The sequence below is a fragment of the Physcomitrium patens genome, chromosome 11, assembly GCF_059467195.1.
Source record: "Physcomitrium patens ecotype Gransden chromosome 11, ASM5946719v1, whole genome shotgun sequence".
NCBI lineage: Eukaryota > Viridiplantae > Streptophyta > Bryopsida > Funariales > Funariaceae > Physcomitrium > Physcomitrium patens.
This window is the reverse complement of record NC_143420.1, coordinates 257,732-280,912: the sequence shown is the minus strand read 5'-3', so window position 1 is coordinate 280,912 and position 23,181 is coordinate 257,732.

Here is a 23,181-nt window from a genome sequence, read left to right as displayed (position 1 = left end):
TTTTTCTTGCTTCTAGCCTAGTTTCAAGAGTATCTAGTTTTTTAGCCTTTGGTAATAATCTTTTTAGTTTCTTATTAATTTTTTTTTCATATTTTTAGTTTATTATCTCTCTTTGATTCATCTTTCACTTGTTTACATATCTTTTTTGAATTTTTATTCTTGATAATTTTACATGAGTACTAATTTATTATTCTTACTTTGTTTTTAGAAATAAGTGAATTATCTTACTTCTATTGTTGTATTTTGAAGGTTGTAAATTTCATGCCTTGAACTAATATTTACTATTCTAATACTAATTTTTTTTTTAGAAATAGAAAATCACCCCTCTTTATAAAATACTTTTATTTGACATCAAAAGTTACAAATTATCTTCTTGTAAATAGACTTGTAGATTTATTAAGTTGTTTCAAATGGAAGAAAAAATTATAAATGCTATACTTGTTAAAAATAAAAATAGATTTACAACTATTATAGATGATTATAAGCTTGTTAATACTTTTAAGATAGAAATTTCATGTATCACCAATACCAACTATGGAAGCACTATTTCCATACAAATAAGAAAAGTTTAAAATCTACGCCATAAATTTGTATAGTTGAAAAAAGTGAGTAGATCAACTTCACGACAAAATCCAAGAGGTCTTACTTCTACAAGTAGAAGAGAGACAGGGATTAGTATGCATGAGAATTTTGATAGAACAAGATAAAAAAATTCAAAGACTTTTGCAAGAAGTCAAGTTTTATCTAAGGTTGCACTTTTTCCAATATCTTGATGGATTTATTCTAGTTGGAATTAAAGTTGCACTTCTATCTAAAAGTATTCTAACACAGTTTGTACCTTTGATTGAAAAGAATTATAAATTCTTTTATGATTTGAATTCATTCTTAGAAGTGATTATGGCCATATTTGAAGAAAGTGATAAAAAAATAAAATAGACACGAAGTTCTTATCTTTATGCCAAAGATCACAATCAACTATCATATATGCTGCTAAATTCCAAAATCTTGCTTATAATATGGACTCAAATAGCAAAGTCTTTATCTTTTAATTTTAATATGGATTGAAGAATAACATTTAAGATTTGTAATTGATAAATATATTAAAAAACAATCACATTAAAGTTACAATACTTAGCATCAGTAAGATTATACACAAAAGGGAATATGGAGTAAGATAACTTTTACTTTCAACACTTGTTACTTATAAGTGGTGGTTGCCAACCAATGAGGCAACTTCCATCAATGTTACATCCATTTCTACTTCATCTAACTAAACCCTAGGTTCTTTCTTAACCTAGCTGCCACCTACAAATCCTAGCCGCCACTTTCAAATCTTACAAGCCATCACAGTAACTTCCTTATATTCTTTTGTTGCCTTTTGACCACTAGCAACTTATATAAGGTAATGTCTTTTACTAAGTAACTTACTTCAATACTTCTACTTTGCTATTATTCAAAGGGCTTTCAATCCTAAAGCCTTTGTCAACATATGATGTCCATTCTTTACTAATGCTTTTGTCAAAAAATCAGCAAGCATATGTTCCGTTGCACAATACTTCATATCAATCACTCTTATTTCAATCTTCTCTCTTATAAAGTGATATTGAATGTCAGTGTGTTTTGTCCTTGAATGATGCTTGAGATTCTTTGTAAATATAAGACATCCTTGATTGTCACACTCCATTGGAGTTGCTTCCATTTGCACATCTCCAATGTCCTCCAAAAGTTGTCTTAGCAATATTGCCTCGATTGCACTATGGCTTGCTGCCTTATACTTCGCTTCTATTGTTGACCTTGCAATTATTGGTTGTCTCTTATAATTCCATGATATAGCTCCCACTCCAACAAAAAACATATATTCCATTGTTGATCTTCTATCATTTGCATCTCTAGCATAATCCACATCACAATAACTATGCAAAGTAATGCTATCACCTCCAAGGCACAATTTGAAGTTCAAAGTGTCTTTTAAGTACCTCATGATCCATTTGATGGTTGCCCAATGAATTGGTCTAACCTTTGATATGTGTTAACTCACAACACTCATCACATATGTAAGATCCACCTTTGTATCAACCATTGCATATATTAATGAGTCCACTGCTGTCTTCTATAGAATTCCTTGTATTTGACCTTCAACTTCAACAAATTCTTCATCCATGAGCTTCATCAACTTCAAATTGGCTTCCAAAGGTGTTCCAATAAGCTTACACTCCTCCATGTTGAATTGTTTCAATACCTCTTCAATGTACTTATTTTAGCTCATTGTAATGGTCTTCTTAGTACAATCTCTTACAAACTCCACTCCTAAATAATAGTGAAGCCCTCCCAAATCACTCATTTCATACTCTCTTTCTAACTTTTTCTTCAACCAATCCATCATCTTCATAGTATTGGTTAAAATAATTAGATCATCAACATATAAGATGACAATCAATATGAATTCATTTAATTGCATCACATATAAGGAATGATCAGTCTCTCTCCTTCAAAATCCTTCAATTATAAATAAAGTATCAGTGCATTGGTACCATGTCCTATGAGATTGCTTTAGTCCATACAAAGATTTCTTCAACTTACAAACAAGATGTTGATTGCCTTCTTGTACAAATCCTTGAGGTTGATCTATGTAGATGTCTTCTTTCAAGCTTCTATTCAAGAATGCCATCTTCACATCCATTTGATGCATCTCTAAGTCCATTGCTGCCCCAATTGTCACAATGGTTCAAATGGAAGTGAATTTGGCTATAGGAACAAATGTCTCATTAAAATCAACACTAACAACTTTTGAATAGCCTTTGACAACTAATCTAATCTTGTATCTCACAATATTACCTATTGCATCTTTTTTTGTTGTAAACACCTACTAACAACCAATTGAAGATTGATTTGGTAGAAGTTGAGTTAATTCCCATGTTCCATTGTCCATGAATGATTTATATTCTTCTTCCATAGCATTCTTCCACTTCATTGCATCACACTAATTCAATGGATCAACAAAAAGAGCAACATTGGCATGTTCTTCACTTACTTGAGGAAATATGTCATCCTTCTACTATTCACCATGTGGTTATTTTCTCTCAAAGAATATCTTCTTTCAGTTGGAGAGGCTTCATCTTCTTGCACTTTATACTCTCTTCTAAGCTTCTTCTTTCTTAAAGCTTATCTTTTCTCACTTAAAGATTGATACTCCTCATCATCATCATTATCATCAATATTTTCATTATATTCATTGCTGGTTCTAACAATCGAAGACACACTATGATCTACCTTCTTTCGCACTTCACCATGATTTACATTTCTTCCATCTTCATTGTCACCATCATCTTTTTCTTTCTTTCTTTGCTAAAATTGATGATAAGTCCACAAACACATGATTACTCCCACTTGGACACATCTCTAAGTACTCAAAAACACTCTTATGCTGTAAAAACTCAACATCATAACTTTTGATGATCTTCTTGGTTTCTAAAAACATTAGCTTGTATGCCTTTGTACCTTTATAATATCCAACATATATTTATTTTTTACTCTTTGTATCAAATTTGGACCTCATGCAATCTAGTAGCTTTGCATAAGCAATGCATCCAAAGTTCCTCATGTATGAAACATAAGGTTTTTTGCCACTCCAAGCTTCTAATGGAATCATTGATGTGAGTGCACTTGTAGGGCATCTATTCCTTGTGTACACTAAAGTAACCATGGCTTCAGCCTAATACTCATACGCAAAGTATTGTGCATGAAGCATACTCCTTGCCATCTCCATAATGGTACAATTTTTTCTTTCAGCACCTCTATTTTGTTGTGGAGTGTAAGGAATAGAGGTTTGTCTTGTAATACCTTGAATCTTCAAGAATTCATCAAAATGCTTTGACATGTATTTACTTCCATTGTTTGTATACAATACTTTGATCTTGTACTCACATTGTTTCTCTACAAGAGCTTTAAACTCCTTAAACCTTGAAAAGCACTCACTCTTAGCTTTAATGATGTAAATCTATATTTTCCTTGAAAAATCATCAATGAATGTGATAAAGTACCTTGGTCCTTCAATTGATGGTGTCTTCATTGGTCCACAAACATTAGAATGCATAATCTCCAATAATTTGGTTGCACGTTGTCGTATTGTGGTTCGGCTATTATATGAAAATAATGTAATTATATACTTAATATATAATTTATTAAGTAATATAGTAAGAGCTATATTAGTAGATTTTAGTTGGTTGTAGATTATAATTTGATTATTATCCTGAGAAGAGGTTATTTAAAAAGACTACTATAGAATATGTATAATTTTAATTTCTTTTTTGATAGTAGCTTTTAAGATTGGTTTTGGTTGATAGTAACTTCTAAATATTTAGAATCACCTTTGTTAAACATTGGTGACCTTTGAAAACTTCTTTTGGTTCTTCTATTTAGTGTTTAGAACATAAATTATATAAATCTTATAAGAAAAAGGATTGAAGAAGGATTTTGGTAGCAAAGGGAGTAATTAGAGCACCAATATAGATGAATGGAGATGAATAATGAAATCTCCATTCCTATTGGTCAAAAATCGTGACCAATGGGCTTTGAGGAGGCTGCCCGAGGCCATATTAGGGATTAGGATTAGTTTCTTGAGGGCATTCGAACTTTGGAGGCTGGGATCAAAAGGTTTAGGGTTTTGGATATGGTTCTGGTGCAAAATTTGTATCATTTGGGGTTTTTATGAAGAAGTTATAGGCTCTCAAAGTTAAGGTGTTAGTTTTTCGACCTATTGTCACTCTTTGGAGCATTGCGCACACATACAGATAGCAAACGAGGATCGACAACTAAAATTGGAGGGAGCACTTTTTTTGGCTATAATTTAAGTCTAATATTTGTCAAATTCCAAGCTTTGATAAAGGAGATATTGGCAGTTGAAGTCAACGCTTGGAATCTAAGGGTAGTAAGTAGCATGATTTTCTTGTACTTGTGATTTGGGCTATATCTTAGACAATTTGACAAGGTTTTAACTCAAAATTTCCAAAATTGTGTATAATCTTGTTATAAAACTTTTTACAAAAGTTTTGTAGAATTTGGAGTTTGGATTTTTGAGATATAGGGAAAATAGTTTTCGGGTGCTTGTAAGTTAGGGTTTTGTGCACCTACTAGGGTTTCTAAGATGCTGAGAGATCGGTGATAGATGTACGGTTCATTTTTGTTGTGGTAAGGATTAAGAATAGCATCTATCTTATGTAGAAATTTGAAACAAACTGAACGGTTGGATCGAGATATATGTGATCTTAAAGTTTGATGTAAAAAAGTCTTTGTGGGAAGAAAAATATTTTGAAGGATTTTAATATATTTTGAGTTTTATACAAAGCAAAGAGGATTTTGGGGAGCTAAGGCATAATATACAAGTGAAACCTAAACTCTCTACAGCTAGATATCCAGTGTATTCCCAGATTGCAAATCACACTATAAGACAATATGTTGCAACTCCATTTGGAAATGAATTCTTTTGTTGTTTGCCTTGTATATAACCTTTACAAGCAAGTCTCATGGCATTGTCGCTGAAATGACCAAGATCCAAGCCACTTACCATGGATTGAAGCTCCTTCATGCATTTGACATTTAAATGACCAAGTCGTTGATGCCAGATTCCAAACTTCTCTTGGTCTTGTGGAAAATGAGCAAATGTAGCCACTTCAATTCCATTCACCTTCTTACAATTGATGAAGTTGAGGTTTCCATCTCTAAGGCCTTTGGCAACATGTTGTCTACTCATTATCTTCACAAAGCATCCATTTATGTTAAATTAAATCTTACAACCATGTGATACAAGTTTGCTCATCGAAAAGAGATTCTTTTTCATCTTTGGCACATGTAAGACTTCTTTCAATCTCATCATCTTGATTTGGTCCTTCACAATGATCTCTACAACAATTGAGCCAATTCCATTGGCTTGTACCATGCAATTGTCTCCCAACCAAACTTTGGTTGCTAGATTTTCTTTGTAAGTGCCAAATGAACACTTATATGGTGTCATGTGCTTAGTTCACTTGAATCTATAATCCACTTAGACATCGTAGCCATAGAGGCTCTTTCACTTGCCATGAAAGCATAGTCATCTTCACCAAAGTTATCACAAGTATTGTTTGCATTCTCTCTATCTCATTTCTTGGCTTTGTAGCAATTTATAGCAAAGTGACTTGATTTTTTATAAATATAGCAATTTCTCATATTGTTTTTTGAACTATCACGTTGGTGAGAATAACTACCTTTACCTTGTCTTGAAAATAGAGCCAAATCCTCACTTTGATGCTTTTTTTCTTTTTTCTTGGTTATTTCATGGGCAAGTCTTGACGTAACATAGGTCGTAGTAAGCTCTTTCATATTGATGGACTCCAATGCTACAATGAGGTAGTTGTACGACTCGGAAAGGCTCATGAGTAATATCAATACAATTTCTCTATCATCAACTGGTGTGTCAACAATTGCTACTTGGTTTGCAAGTACTTTTAGTTTGTTGGCATGAGCCATGAGGTCATCTCCTTCTTCTATCTTTACTGTTAAGAACTTCTTTCTTGTCCATAGAATGTAGGCAAGGTTTCTACTCTCATAGATGTTGCAAAGACTCTTCCATGCTTCTATTAATCCAGTGCAAGGAATTATATGAGAAAAATTGGCATCATCAATATTTTTTGCAATTATGCCAAAAGCCTTCTTTTCACATCATTCATACTTCTTCTTCATCTTCACATCAACATCATCACTTGGAGGTCTTCTCTTTCATCAACAATATTCCAAAGGTCTAGCAAAGCCAACAAGAGCTCTATTTTTTTCTTCCAATGGTAGAAGTTGTCACCCCTAAACTTCTCAATTACTCTCAAATCTTCACCCTCACTTGCAGCCATGTCTAAGAAAGGGGTGTATCAAAGAAAAATCAAGAAAAGAAAAAAATGAACTCTCAAAATCAACAAGAAGATGTTGGTGCCTTAGAAACCCATAATGCCCTCTTAATAAATAAAATATTGTTTACACTCTTCAATCACTCTCAACTTAACTTATAAGACTTTTTACAAGTCTGATAACCTCTTGAATAAGCTTTGCCTCTATTTAATCACCTTTCTTCTTTCACAAAACACTTCTAACCTCACAAAGCACCTCTAATCACAATAAGTGGATCTCTTAAAGAGATTAATACATAAAAGCACAAAGTTAGAGCACCAATGATGAAACTCAACAAGAAAATACAACACAAGTATCTTTAAATATAAATCTAAGGTATCTAATAAACTCCAAGATTATGAATGCACTTAACAACAAGTAAGAGCATAACTACATCAATAACTAGATACAAAAGGAGATTTAAAAGATACCAAATCCTAACATTAGTAACAACCATAAGATCTACTCTTAATACCAACAAAGACTTCAAAGAACTTCAAAACTCACAACTAAAGGTGTGTGGGCCCACAATCCATTGAAGAACAAGCACTTTGAAGTCACAACACTTAGCATTAGCAAGGTTGCATACAAAAGGGAATATGGAATAAGATAACTCTTACTTCCAACACTTATTACTTATAAGTGGTGGTTGCCAATCAACAATGCAACTTCCATCAATGTTACATCTATTTCTACTTCATCCAACTAAATTCTAGGTTCTTTCTTAATCTAGCCGCCACCTTCAAATCCTACAAGCTATCATAGTAACTTTCTTATATTCTTTTGCTGCCTTTTGACCACTAACAACTTATCTAAGATAATATCTTTTACTAAGTGACTTACTTCAACAAAATGTAGATTCTTTAGAATAATTTATTGCTCAAGCCATTATATATGACAATCAACTATTTGAAAGGTATCAATGATAAAGATTTGGTTGGAGAGTAATGAGGGTAATTCTTTAGTTTTCAAATACTTATTCATGAAGGCCAAAACTAATGCAAATTCATATGGTACATTTTAAATCTTTCACTAAGTAATAAAAGATTTTACATTGTTAAGAGGATTTGTACCTATATTATGGAGAAACTAAGTACATTTCTCAATATTGTCCAAAAAAGTTATGCAATTACAAAATAAAGAGCATGGTTGCAAAAAAAAGACGATGAGTTGAAAATAAGTTTTTTTCAACCAAAATAAGGACTGTGCAACTAGAATCTTGTGCAACATCTAGTAAAAGTCTTGTTTATTCTTCAAACCTTTTACCTTCTTTTATAATAGATATATATTTAGAACCTAAAAATCATAATGTCTTTGCCTTACTAGATTCAAGAGTCTCAACTTATTTTATAAACAAAGTCTTTGTGAAAAAATAAGAAATATTATTAATCAAGAAAATTAAATTCCTACATATAAAATTTATAGATGGCTATTTGTTATCTTTAGGAGGTATTATTTGTGAAGCTATTCTTTTAGATATAGACAAGTAAATATCATAATAGCATAGTAATATTTAATGTGATAAGATCTCTTTTTAACCTAATTATTTTAAAATTATTATAGTTTAAAAAATATAACTATCAAATAGATTGGATTTTTTGTTATTGTGATATAATACGACTAATGACAGAAAGAGAGAAAAAAATATTATATTATATAAGATCTTATTTTAGAATATTATAGAAAATTATCTTTAAAATATAGATAATAGTAAAAAAGATAGTAAAACTAAAGGATGCTAATGCTGCCTTTTTACAAAATAGGCTTCTACTTATTTTGTAGGACCATAAATAAGGAAAAATAAATTAGATTAAAAAATTAAATAATATAGGCACGTATAGGAAAGAATTAAGAGTAGATTTTAGAAAAATTTACCTCAAGAAGCTAAGAATTAATATCCAAAGAGGATTAGTTGTCAATTTAGATCAAAATCAAACCTTGAGACACAAAACTATACACCTATAGAGACTCCAAAGTTCTTTGATAGATTAAAGAGTTATATTTAATAGCAAACTTAAGAAAAAAAATTAAGCCCTAATTTTGTATTAATTTAGTCAATATTGAATTTTTGAGGGATTTTTAAAATTAATAATATTCTCAATTGGTATAGATTTTGAGAAATAAAAATATGCTTATAAATTTGAAAATTTCTTAATTTTTTTGGTGTATATACAAGTAAATTTTAGATAATGTGTTAGTATGCTAGTTTTTAATGTGTTTGAAAATTTTGAAATCAATCAAATAATTAGATCAAAATGTGTAAAGGATTTTATAGGTTGAGGTCTCAAAAATTGGAGTTTAAGGATCAATGAGTATTTCCAAAATCTTTAGCAATTTGTCAATTGGATTAAAGTGAATTTTTTTAGTATAGATCCTAGACTTGACTTTTGACATTTTAGATGAAATTTAGAAACAATTCAAAAATTCAAGAAGAAAATATTAGCACTGGAAGTTCAGCGTTGAGATTAGAGTAGGATGCTATTAAATATCCAATTGGATTATCTTGTATTCCTTTCAATTAGTATGTGTGATTGATTTCATCTTTCATGTGCTTGTTTATAACTAAGACATCAAGAAGTATGCAAATTTGAGTTGATATCAATGGTTTGATTATTAATTCTTGAAGTTCCATATATAATAGGGTTTATTAAGAATTTGTTTAAGATTTAGGATTTGATTAGGATTTGGTTTTAAATTTGATCTACGATTTCATTAAGATTTTATTAAGATTTTATTAGGATTTCATTAAAATTTGACCTAAACTTGAATTAAGATTTAATTAGAATTTGATCTAAGATTTGACTTAAGATTTGGTTAAAATTTAATTATGATTTTAATTAAGATTATATTAAGATTTTTATTTTATTATTTTATTAGAATTCTTTATTATTTTTTAAAAGATTTATTTTAATATTTCTTTAAGATTTCTTATTATTTTTCTTTAGAATTAGTTTGGAACTTCTTTATGTATCTTTTATAACTCTTTTTAAATTCAATCTAGATTTTTTAAATTTCAATCAATATTATTAAGGTCTACTTAAGGTTATTTAAGATTCTATTAAACTAGATAGGATTGTTCTTATATTTTCATTTATCTTCCATAGTTAGGTGGTTGATGCATTCTTAAATAAGAATATATATAAAATGACATTATAACCTTAATTTTTTTTATAGTTTAATCCAAAATTTTATTACTCAAATAAAAATATATAAATCTAATACATCCAAATATTTGTTAGTTAATAGGAGAGCTTTCATGTATGCAGCAAAAAAATGATCATCTTTTGTTATACATAACATACCTATTTTTAATGGAAAAAAGATGTCAAGTGGTATCCCTAATTAATATCAAGATTTTTGAGACGTTTTTGAAAAAAAAAAAAATGTAGATATTCTTCTAGAGCATTGACACTATGATTGCTCAATTGATCTTTAAGAAAGAACTTAATTGCCATTTGGACCAATCTATAACTTATTGCAAAATAAGTTGGCTACATTAAAGGAATATATTAACAAGAACTTGATTAAGAACTTTATATGCCATTTAAAATCTCAGACAATAGTTCCTATCTTATTTGTGATAAAAAATAATAATTCTCTATTGATTTGTATAAACTATTAAAGAATTAAGAAGCCAAAGCATTATTTGATGTTTTGATAAAGGAATTTATTTTTGCACCAATCTTATATTGCATCAACTTCTTCTATGTATTTTTTTATAAAAATAGAAGTATTAGACTTTACCTTGCAGATAGTATTGTCACAAATAAAAATAGATGATAAACTTCATCTAGTAGCCTTTCATTTTAAAAAAAAATTAACATCAAAAAATCACTATAAAATCTACAATAAAGAGTTTCTTGCAATTATAGATTCTTTTCAAGAATGGTACTATTATCTATAACGTACTTCTAATCCAATCATTATATATATATATATATCATAAAAACCTTGAATACTTTATATTAGTTCATTTTTTGAATTATTACCAAATTCATTGTAGCATATTATTATCAAAATGACACATTTTGTATTATATACAAAATCTATTTCAAGTAAAGAAATAGCTAAATTTTTTCGTAAAAATATCTATTACTATTATGGATTGCTAAAAAGATATTATATCAAATAGAGAGATATAATTCATATCAAGTTTTTGGAGAATTTTTTTTAAGGCATTGAAGATGAATAAAAAATTATCTTTGATCATTCATCCTCAAATTAATGGAAAAATAAAATAAATAAATCAAATTATGAAGTTGTATTTGATGTTTATCATTAATTATCACCAATATGATTAGACAATTCTTTTGCCATTGGTACAATCTACATATAATAATTTAATATATTCTTCTACTTAATAAACACCTATTTTTTACCAATTATGGTTATCATCTACAACTTGATACTTTTGACTTTTTAAAAATTAATAATCCTGCTACAAAAGATTTGAAAAATCATTTGTCAAAGCTATATGTAACAATGAAGGCATAGTTAATAGAAGCTAAAGAATAATAAATGAAAAATAAGGATGTCTTATGTAAGGAATAACCACAATTCAATATGGATCACAAAGTATAATTACTTTGTTGCAATATCAAGACTATTCATCCTTGTGACAAGTTCGATTATTGTAGGCTTGGACTTTTTCTTACTTATAAATGTATCAATCTTGTTGCTTATTAATTATACTTATTTGAGTAAAAAAAATCCATCCAATATTCCGTGTGTCTCTTCTTGAGCCATTCAATACAATAGATGTATTAAGAAGATAAAAAGTGTGACTTCTTCATATAAAAATAAACAATAATAAAGAATTTGTGGTATCATATTACGTGAAGTCTTGCTTGAGAATGCATTGGACACCTAGCTGTGGAAGGTAAAAGAAAATTGCAACAAAATTTCCAATTAGTTGATGACCTCAAAATTCTGCTCGGATGTTGGCAGGCCTCTCCTTCTCCAATCTGATGCCAAACTTCCAGCACTGATATCTCTTTTTTCCACCATTTGATTGCTTCCAAATTTTACTTGCATATAGAAAATCAAGTCTTCTATTGATAAAACCAAAAATCTTTCAAATCCAACTAGCAGATTGCTAGATATATAAGAAAACCTTACTGGTCCTCAAAACCCTAAATCCCAAGACCTTACCTCACAAAACCTTCATATGTATCGATCTAGCTATTCGATTGACCTCAAACCTCTTGTACACATTTATAATAAGCATATCAATAAGTCTCTAAATTTTTATCCATAAAAATGCTACAAAAATTATGAAATCCAAAAATTTGTAAATCAGTCTTATTTCTCAAAGATCTAAAATCACAAAGAACATCACTCACTTAGAAAATCCCTCAAAATCCAATATTGATCCAAACGACATGAAATCACCTCTCCAAAATCCCTCCACAATTTTGTCCCTAATTTGCTCTCCGATCTCTCCCCCCCCTTCCAAAATCCCTCTGCCCGTCTGTCTCTTATTCTTCCGCCTCAGTCTCTTTGAATTGGTCCAGCCGATAGAGCTTTTCCATCCATGTAGTCCAATCCTCCCGCCTTGGACTCTTCAAATTGGTCCAGCCAACGGAACAGCTTACCTCCCCATGCGGTCCAATATCCTCTCATCTCAGACTTCCTGAATTAGTCCAGCTGATGGAACAACTTACAACAAAGTCAAAGTCTCTGTATTGGAACCTCATTGGATTTCCAATCGAATCAGGTCTCATACTAGATAAGAGGCCGTAACAGGACCTGAGTTGGACGTCTCCATAATTGGATTAGATTGGCCCTTTACATCAAGTTCATTCAACATTGAATTAGTCCTTTCTCCTTCTGCTGACTCCTATTATTGGAATTAAATGAAGCATTTCATTACTGATAAGTATGCCTCGATTGACTGCGACGGGGTGATAGTAACTGGCCACTGAATATTGGCACTGAAATTGGCTGCTACTATTAATATTCAAGATGATTAAATATTAATAAAAATCTTTTTTCTTTTTATTTTCACCATATAGTCGTGTTACAACACGACATCCACCCCCTCTGAACCTGTGCATCCTTTGGTATGCACCAATTAACCTAGTTGTTGTTTGACTCATAATATGTTCTCCAAGTCTTTGTCTCTTCCATCTTCATCATCTTTACTATCCAGATAAATTTCATCTCCTCCCTAAAAGACATCTATATCTTTACTATGGTCTTCTATATTTATTTCTAAGTATCTTTGTTTAAATATTTTTACTCGCTTCCTTACAATTGGTATTTTTAACCTCGTTCCATCTAACTCCCGCAATGAATAAGTTACATTATCATAAATAGCTGATATCACATACGTTCCAAACCATCGCTTAGAAAACTTTCTTAAAGTACTCTATTGATTGTCCAAGCTACTATCATAGACCAAAATCCAATCACCTTCTTCAATTGTTTTAGGCCTCAATCGATGTTGCTTATCAAATCACGTCTTGTTCTGTAACCTTGTTCTTTTTAGCCTTTCCAATGCTATGTGCACATCTTCTGAACTTTGCTCTAATTGTAGAATTCTAATAGTTAGAAGTTCTTCTCTTATCCATCCATCTTCCCACAGTAGCATACTCCAAGTAAGTACCTTTTCCTCAACCGACATAATTATTTTTTGACCTATCATAAGTTCAATATGCATATATCCCGTAACTGAGCTATGAGTTGTTCGATCAGTCCATAATGTGAATGACAAAAGTCGTGGCCATTCTCTAATCTTTCCATTACAAGCTTTAACTAATGCTTTCACAATCGATCGGTGACCACATTCACTTTTTACATTTCCTTCCGGATTATAAGCAATAGTGAGTGATAGTTTAATTCCACATATTTCAAAGAATTCATGAGCTTCTTGTGCATTTAATTCTCCATGATCTGCACTGATTTTTCCTACACATCCATAGCGACAAATAACATCTTCAGGCAAAAACCTACAAATTTCTTTCGTAGACTTTGTTCTCAATGCTCTTCTTTCTACTTGATTTGATAAATCTTTACGAGCTAAGACTAAATATCTCAATTGCCATAATCCGATTGGCATAATAACCAAATCAACAACCCATTTAAAATGAATAGGCAGAGGATACGTAGGATGAAAACCATCTCAATATCTTACATTAGAATACGCTTGACAAATTTCACATGACTCTACAAATAAAAGCACATCTCGATACATATTTCTCTACCAATATCGTTCCTTGAGCTTAACAAAAGTAGTCCAAATTCTTCTATGCCCTGCCCATAAACTATCATGAAACTTTTTTAATAATTTTTATTTTTCTTCTTTACTGCCTATCACTCTTTGTGGCATCTCAATTCCTTTCTTTGGTCTCTTCCATAAGAATCCTTATCGAAGCAAAAATCCATATGTTTTCTTCCTTATTTGTTTGAATTTTTCTACACACCAATTTCTTTGCTTGGTCAAGGTATTTAAGTAATGACCAATATCCAATAATTCTTCTTCATTAAATTCTTCAAGAAATAGCTTATCTTCTCGGTTAAGATTTGATACTGAATAGAATTTCAATCCAATGTCATCAATGTCTTCAACCATTTTGTCTTCTCCTTTGTATCTTGCTTGAGATATCATATCTGCTACCAAATTATTCTTTCCAGCAACATACCTAAATTCCAGATTTAGTGACTTAATACAAGCAATTCATCTTAACATTGCAATATCCGGCGTCCAACAATTAGTAACCATTCCAAGCAATGGTAAGCAATTTGTTTCAATTAATACTTCTACTCTAATCAAATAATTCTTTTCAATTTTTATAGCCGAAACAACTTCCCAAAGTTTCTTTTTGACTTGTGAATATACACGTTGACGAGTACTCAAAACTTTAGCTCCAAATCGAATTGTAAATCTATTTCCTTTTGAATCATCTTAACCCACAGCCCACCGAATAGCAATAGGACTGGTATCTTTAGTAAGAATTACCTGCCTATTATAGTCATAATCAATTCTTCTTAAAATTGGAGGTGTCATCAATAACACCTTTAGTTTTTGCATTGCTTCAATATGCTTTATTTTTCATTTAAATCGATAATCCTTACGTAATAATTCATACAATGGATTTGCTATATTAGTATAATGAGGAATCCATATACAGTAAAATACACAAGCCCCTAAAAACCTGCATACCTCTATTAAAGAGTCACATGAATCTTTTATCCTCCCAATTGCATCAACTTTGTTTGGATCTAGCTTTTTTCCATAAGATCCACATAAATGTCCAACAATAAAAACTTCTTGTACTCCAAATGTAGATTTTGTTCCTGACAGTGTTAGATGAACTTCCTTAAGTCAAGTTCAAATCTTTTCACAATCTTATATATGATCAACAACATATTTGCGACACCCTCCCTCATCTAAAGTTTCATCTTTTTCTCCTTCTTTACATCCTTTGATAGGAATATCATCCAAAAAAAGGTATAGTTTTCTAAGGGATGAAGTCTCTTAGTACTTTGCTCATCCCGTTCATCATATGACCAACTGAGTTAGTAGCACCTTGTGTGAGACTACAAATTTTAAGCAATCCAAGTGGCATTTTTATTATCATTAGATCTCTACTCCCATGCATAAGTTGAAATTGATCATAACCCAAATATAAATCACTCATTGAATAAATTGCCCTTCCTATAAATGCTTTTGTAAACTCATCTACTAAAGGTCATATACCTACATTTCTTAGAGTTACGGTATTCATTGGCTGCATATCTTGAATAAAACATAACAATCCATTTTTCTTAGGCACCGTAAATCAGCGACTAGAATATGGAGCAAAAGAAGGCTCCAGAATTTTCATTCTCATCTTTTTTTTTAGTAATTCCACCAATTTAGATAAATGTGCCCTCGGTACTGGAATTGGCCTTAAGTTCCAAGGCACATGAGGTACTGTAAAGATAACCATAGGAGCAACAACATTAGGATCTACACATCCTATTTCTCAAGATTCAAATATAAACGATTTACCTCGTTTAGCAAGTATTTTTTTAAAATATTTGATTTCTGTTGGAAATAAAGAACCATCACATCCAATCTTCAATTCTTCAAAAGTCTCTTTTGTAAACCAATGTCCAATATTCTTTAGATTTCTTAAACTCTCTTCTTTTGATGCTTCTTCCATTTGTTTCCTAGAATCTTCTGATAAAGGTCCGGCAACAGATTTTATCTTTTTATCTACTGTTTTATATTTTATCTCTACAATAACTTCTGATGCTCGAAAAGATTTTAGTATAGTATAAACCTCTTTCGAATGAATTTCCACAATCTTGTCATTATCTACTAATCTAATAGACACAATTAATTCCAAAGAATCCTCCAATCCATTTTCTTCATAAACACTGGAAATCCTCTCATCATCTTCTATTGTCCCTAACTTGTGTAATTTCCTTTCAATATTATATAATTTTTTTCTTTCTTTTCTTTTAAATTCATCAACCCGCTTATACATAATATTTCCATTGTCTAAAATATCAATAAAACTAGCGTCAAAGGTACCTACATCTCATAAGAGTACCTCCTCTTTTGTACCTCCATAATCCCGCTTTACAGTGGTACTTCTCCAAAATCCTTAAATTCTCCAACAACCCTTGGCAAAGGTTTTTCCCGCAACCTATCTTGGTTTTGCTCATGATTAGGAGGTATTGTTAGAAATTGTACAGCTTTTCTTCCATCTTGACTATGTACCCGTGCATAAGCAGAACCATCGTCAAGTACTTTTGTTTCCACCCGTATTGCCGTAATATAAGGTTGTCCTAAAATCAATGGATAAGATATTATATCTTGAACAAAGAAATGTTGTTCTATCGCAACATCTCCAATTTGAACTTTGACATCTGGATAAGCTTCGTATAATTCGCCCCATATGTTATTAGTTGCTCATATTATCCATCCATGTTCTATATCAATTGGCCATTTTTGCCTCTTATAAAGATCCTTAGACATTAGATTGATTTCTGAACCATGATCAACCAAAGCAATAATTGGTTCTTCTATATCTCCTACCTTCACCAATACTTCAATAGTTGCTCTTACCTAATGCTTTCGAGTATAATGGCTTGAAGCTTCCATGTCCTTATCACTATAATCTTCGAAACATACTCATTGATTATACCCATTCTTTTTCTTTGTTGAATGCTTGTAACCATTATCAACCTTTTCATCATCTTTATATATTCTTGCGTCAATATCATGACTCATTCTAGCTTTGCCCATAAGTTGTCTCTTTCACTTAATGTTGTCAATGATAACATCATGAAACTCCTTCTTTGCAATTCCTAGAATTTCTTTCAATGTGAATTCCACCTTAGCATTTAATATACGTTCTTTTAACACCCCTTTTAAATCTGTTGCTGCTTCAATGTCAAAAAGTAGCTTATAAGCAATCAATTTATCCTTATCTTTTATCTCCTTTGTTTTTCCTTCCAATGATGCTGAAGTGTCATTTATAAGAAATTCTTATGAAGCTACCTCCCAAGCCTTGTCTCCTCGATATCACTTTTTAGAAGAACTTTCTTCTCTCATATCATCAAAATTTCCTCGTCTCTTTTCTTTCATCAAGGCTTCGTGTTGGCTCTTAGAAATATATGGATGAATTAAAATAGACTCAACAGGATCTTTTCACCCTGTTGTATCTCGTATTGTAGCTGCAGTCCTCAATAATGCATCCCGAGGCATTTTTCCTTCTTGCATAGTAGAAATGGCAGAAGCCCAAAATCCACTAGTTTTAATATTTCTACCAAAGTCATCATCTACTCTAGCACCATAACTTGCACTCCTACATGCTGTTGTTTCATGTGCTTTTAAGTAATCTTGAATCAATACTCTCATACCTGCCTTGCCAAAATTGGTTTGAAGGAGAATCTCCAAATCTTTTAATGCTATCTTTCCATCTTTCCAACAAATAACTTCCTGCTGTATCATATTATTAAATTCATTACAATCCTTCCTAGTATGCAAAGCATCATCACACCAAATACATCTTTATACATACCCTTCTTTTGAAACATTCTTCACATTATTTATAGAAGTATTTTCTTCAAGTCTTGTTAATTTGATTTGAAGATCTCGTATTCCTCGTATAATTTCTTCCATCTCCATATCTCCTTTCTTTGGTAAAGATGTTGAAGGTTGAACAGCAGGCATCGTTGGTCGTGTTGTATGTACTGGAATTTTAGGTGCTTGTACTACTTTTGGAATATTACTTCTATCCTTCTTCTTTTCTCTTTTTACAAGCAAACCCATTGTACTTTCAACATTTTTCCACTTTGTTGTCAATCCTTCATCTTCTTCTGTGTCTTCAAAAAGCAACTCCAATTTCCCTTGTAATTCACTATCAGCACCTTGGAGAAATAATTCAACCTTATTTGGCTCTAATGTCAATTTTTCTACCTTTGATAATTGAGAGTACTGCCTCTCAAACTCCCTTAATAGCTCAATTGCTTACAAATTCTTATTAGGCCACTCAATCTATTCTAGAAATAGTTTCTTAGTAACATGATTAGTGTCCTCCAAGAAATATTCATCTTTTAATGCACACAGAAAAATCTCCCATGAATTTCTATGATGTTCCATAATCGATGTAATATGTTCTCTCATCTCTGGTATTATGGCAAGTCCAAACAAGTCAACCATCTTCTTCTCAGAAACCTGATTTAATTCCATTTCTTAAATATAACATCTTAAATACCTTGAAATATTCCTTCCATCAAATTGATCAATTTTATTGACCACTGCTTGCAATGCTTTGGTTGCTAAAGCTTCCTTGCGATTATTGCTTTGTTGTTGCTACATAGATAATGATAAGGCTTGAAACATACTAACAATGGACAGATCCATGCATACACCTTGTCCTTTAGAAGAAACTCCATCAAAAACTCCCTCAAAATTTTTAATCTCATTCTCTATAAAAATAAGAATGAATATAAACAAATTCTAATATCTCCTATCTCAAGCTTTCACATTGGATTCACCACTAATGTCGTATTACATGAAATCTTGCTTGAGAATGCACCGGACACCTAGCTGTGGAAGGTAAAAGAAAATTGCAAGAAAATGTCCAATTAGTTGATGACCTCAAAATTCCGCTCGGATGTCGGCCATCCTCTCCTTCTCCAATCTGATGTCAAACTTCCAGCACTGATATCTCTTTTTTCCACCATTTGATTGCTTCCAAATTTTACTTACATATAGAAAATCAAGTCTTCTACTGATAAAACCAAAAATCTTTCCAATCCAACTAGCAGATTGCTAGACATATAAGAAAACCTTACTGGCCCTCAAAACCCTAAATCTCGAGACCTTACCTCACAAAACCTTCATATGTATCGATCTAGCCATTCGATTGACCTCAAACCTCTTGTACACATTTACAATAAGCATATGTCATGGACATACATTAGAAGATTCTTCGAATATTCTTCTAGAATATTCTCTAAAGATTCTCTAAAGATTCCTTTAGAAGGTTCTAGAAGATTCTTAGAATATTCCCTAAAGATTCTCTTAGAAGGTTCTAAAATATTCTTAGAAGGTTCTAGAATATTCTGATAGATTCTAGGAAGTTGCTCGAGAAGTTTCCTAATTAGTAGAAGTTGTTGGAGAAGCGTCCTAGTTAGCGGAAGTAGCTCGAGAAGCTTCCTATTCAGTAGTATATATAGGAGTCGAGGCTGAAGGGTTCTTCAGTCTCGACAACACATCTCTTGGAGTTCTAGCTCACCTTTCTGGTGTTGTTCTTGTACTCATCTGTTTAATCTAGTTCTGCCACTTCTTCTTGAACTTCTTGTTAGATTTCAAGTCTGTATTTTGTGTCCGTGACAGTTTGTCGAGACTACATTTTCACTGGTATCAGAGCTAGTTCCTTCTTGTTAGAGAGTGGATTACCCCTCTTCTTGAAGGTGTGCTAGTGTTTTAGAGGTTGCGGATTACCCTCCTCTAAACTGATATCTCTTCTTTCTCAATATTGGAGCCTTATTCTTCTTGGAGAGAGTGGATTACCCCTCATCTTGGAGACTTAAGGCGTTTTAGAGGTTGCGGAGTACTCTCCTCTGAACCAGTATTGTCCTCTTGTCAAAACTCTTTTTTCTTCTTTCTGAAGGTTAGCCGAAGGTTAAGACGTTAAAATGGCTGAAAGTTTGGAATCCAAACTAGACGCCATCATAAATGCTCTTGTCTCGTTATCACATAGGACAACAGAGATCGAAGGAGTCATGGTAGGACTCCATAACAATGGAGCATCTGGGATAGCGCCATCTAAAGCATATCAGCCTCAAACTTCTGCGCCAAAAGAAGCAGTTCTACCTCCATTTCAACAAGATCGAGTAGTCCTACAACGAAAGGAACCTCGAGTTAGTCTTCCAGATAAGTTTGATGGAACTCGTTCCAAGTTTCGAGGTTTTGTCAACCAAATCAGGTTGATAACAATTTTACAGCCCGAACGTTATCCGACGGAGGAAGCGCATGTTGGGCTTGTTGGAACCTTGCTTACAGCACAAGCTCTGTCTTGGTTTACTCCCTTGTTCGAGAAGCGATCGTCAATCCTGAGCAACTTTGAAACGTTCTTGGAGGCGTTTGCAGAAGCATTTGGCGAGCATGATAAAGTTCGATGGGCTACAACAAAGATCCGATCGCTATGACAAGGAACACGCTCTGCATCAGTCTATGCCTCGGATTTCAGACAATTGGCAAGTGACATTAATTGGGGTGAAGAGGCGTTGGTGAGTCAGTTTTATTGGGGCTTGAAGGATGATGTGAAGGACTTGCTGTTATCTCTTCCTTATCCTCAAACGCTCAACGAAGCTATTAGCCAAGCTGTAAAGTGTGACAACCGCCTATTCCAGCGTTGCCAAGACCAACGTCCAAGACACCAAATGACTCGTTACGACGTGACTATGTCTGCAAATAGCTTAAACTCACATTCGGAGGCAACAGACATGCAAATCGACACGGCGCGTGTCCGATCTCTTACTCCAACAGAGAAGAAACGGCGTATGGAGGAAGGGTTATGTTTGTACTGTGGAGAAGAAAGTCACAAGGTTGGAAATTGCCCCAAGAAGCAAAATTGGCACCCTGTCAAGACTAGAAGTGCGATGATTCCGAAAAACGACGACGCCCAGCCACAGTAGGAACCGTGCGGCTGGACAATCTAATATCACGACAACAATCAGGTTCCTCCTTCTCTGTCCAACCTACCCATTGTTTTATAATTCCTTTGTTTTTAAGCCCTCAAAAACAAAAAACTTTAGCTTTATTGGATTCGGGGGCATCTACTTGTTTTTTAGATGAAGAGTTTGCTAAACGCCACAAGATCCGTTTAGTACAGAAGTCCAAACCTGTTCACGTAGAGGTGATAGATGGACGACCCTTATTGTTAGGTAACGTTACCCACGAATCAGAACCTATAGAAGTGGTGTTTAAGGACCATAGTAGTCACGTTATTTTTAATATTATTAGAACCCCATCAAGCCCTGTTATCCTTGGTCTTTCTTGGTTAGAAGATCATAATCCGTCCATTGATTGGAGGCTACGAAGGATAACATTTCCTGAAAAAAATAATAATAAACCTGTTGGTAGAACCTACATGAAGAAATCCATGTTTATTGGAGCGAGAGCGTTTCTAAGATCGTCCAAGGAAGGCGCACCATTTGTCATTTATGCAGCTCCAACTAGCGGCGAGAATATCTCAACATCGAATATACCAGAGCAATATAGGGATTTTGAAGACGTGTTTCAGAAGAAGAATGCCGATATACTGCCGGAACATCGACCATATGATTGCGCCATAGACTTAGAGGAAGGAGCGCAACCACCTTTTGGTCCAATATACAACCTATCGCAGACGGAGTTGGCAGAATTGCGGAAGTACATCGATGAGAATCTAGCCAAGAATTTTATTCGACATTCAAAGTCGCCAGCTGGAGCACCAATCCTATTCGTGAAGAAAAAGGATGGCTCACTGCGGATGTGCGTGGACTACCGAGGACTCAACAAGGTGACCAAGAAAAATCGCTATCCCTTACCTTTGATCTTCGGCCTCTTAGATCAACTTGGACGTGCAAGGATTTTTACAAAGATTGATTTAAGAGGAGCCTACAACCTTGTGCGAATCAAAGAAGGAGATGAATGGAAGACAGCCTTTCGTACAAGGTATGGCCATTTTGAGTACAATGTCATGCCTTTTGGTCTTACCAATGCTCCAGCGGTCTTTCAGCATATGATGAACGACATCTTTCGGGAGTACCTCGATGACTTTGTTGTCATCTATCTGGATGATATTTTGATATTTTCCAAGAATGAAGAAGAACATGAGAAGCACGTTTGTTTGGTTCTTGAAAAACTACGCGAACGAGGACTCTACGCCAAGTTGGAGAAGTGTCAATTTCACCAGAATGAGATGGAATTTTTGGGCTTCATTGTGACTACAGAGGGCTTGAAGATGGATCCAAAAAAGGTAGAAGCAATTATATCTTGGGAAGTTCCGAAGACGGTTAGAGATGTTCAGTGTTTTCTTGGATTTGCTAACTTCTATCGGATCTTCATCAAGAATTATTCTCAAGTTGCTGCACCACTCACGCGTCTAACAAGCAAAGACAAGCTCGAATGGGGATCACAAGCAGCAAAAGCATTTCAAGATCTCAAGATGGCATTCACTACGGCTCCAATCTTGGTACACCCTGACTTTGCAAAGGCTTTCTATTTAGAGACCGATGCTTCAGATTTTGCTTTGGGAGCTGTGCTTTCACAGATGGGCATAGACAAGAAGCTTCACCCAGTTGCGTTCTATTCACGGAAGTTCTCTGCTGCTGAGATCAACTACGAGATCCACGACAAAGAGCTGATTGCTATAGTGGATGCCTTCCAAGAGTGGCGTCACTTCCTCGAAGGAGCTGCACATCCAGTGACTGTTTATACGGACCACAAGAATTTGGAGTACTTCATGACAGCTCGAATTTTGAATCGTCGTCAAGCTCGATGGAATATGTCTCTATCACGATTTGACTTTATTATCACCTACCGCCCTAGAAAATAGCAAGGATTATCTGACGCATTATCGAGGAGATCGTATCTTACGCCAAAGGCTGGAGAAGCAGCGTTTGATCAACAATGTACAACATTGTTGAAACCAGAAAAATTCAGGATTTTTGCTACTGTTGCAACTATCGATGATGGCTTCCTCAGCGAGGTACGTACTGCGACCATTGAGGATTCTATAGCTCTTGACATCAAACAACATGTCGATAATGACAAGT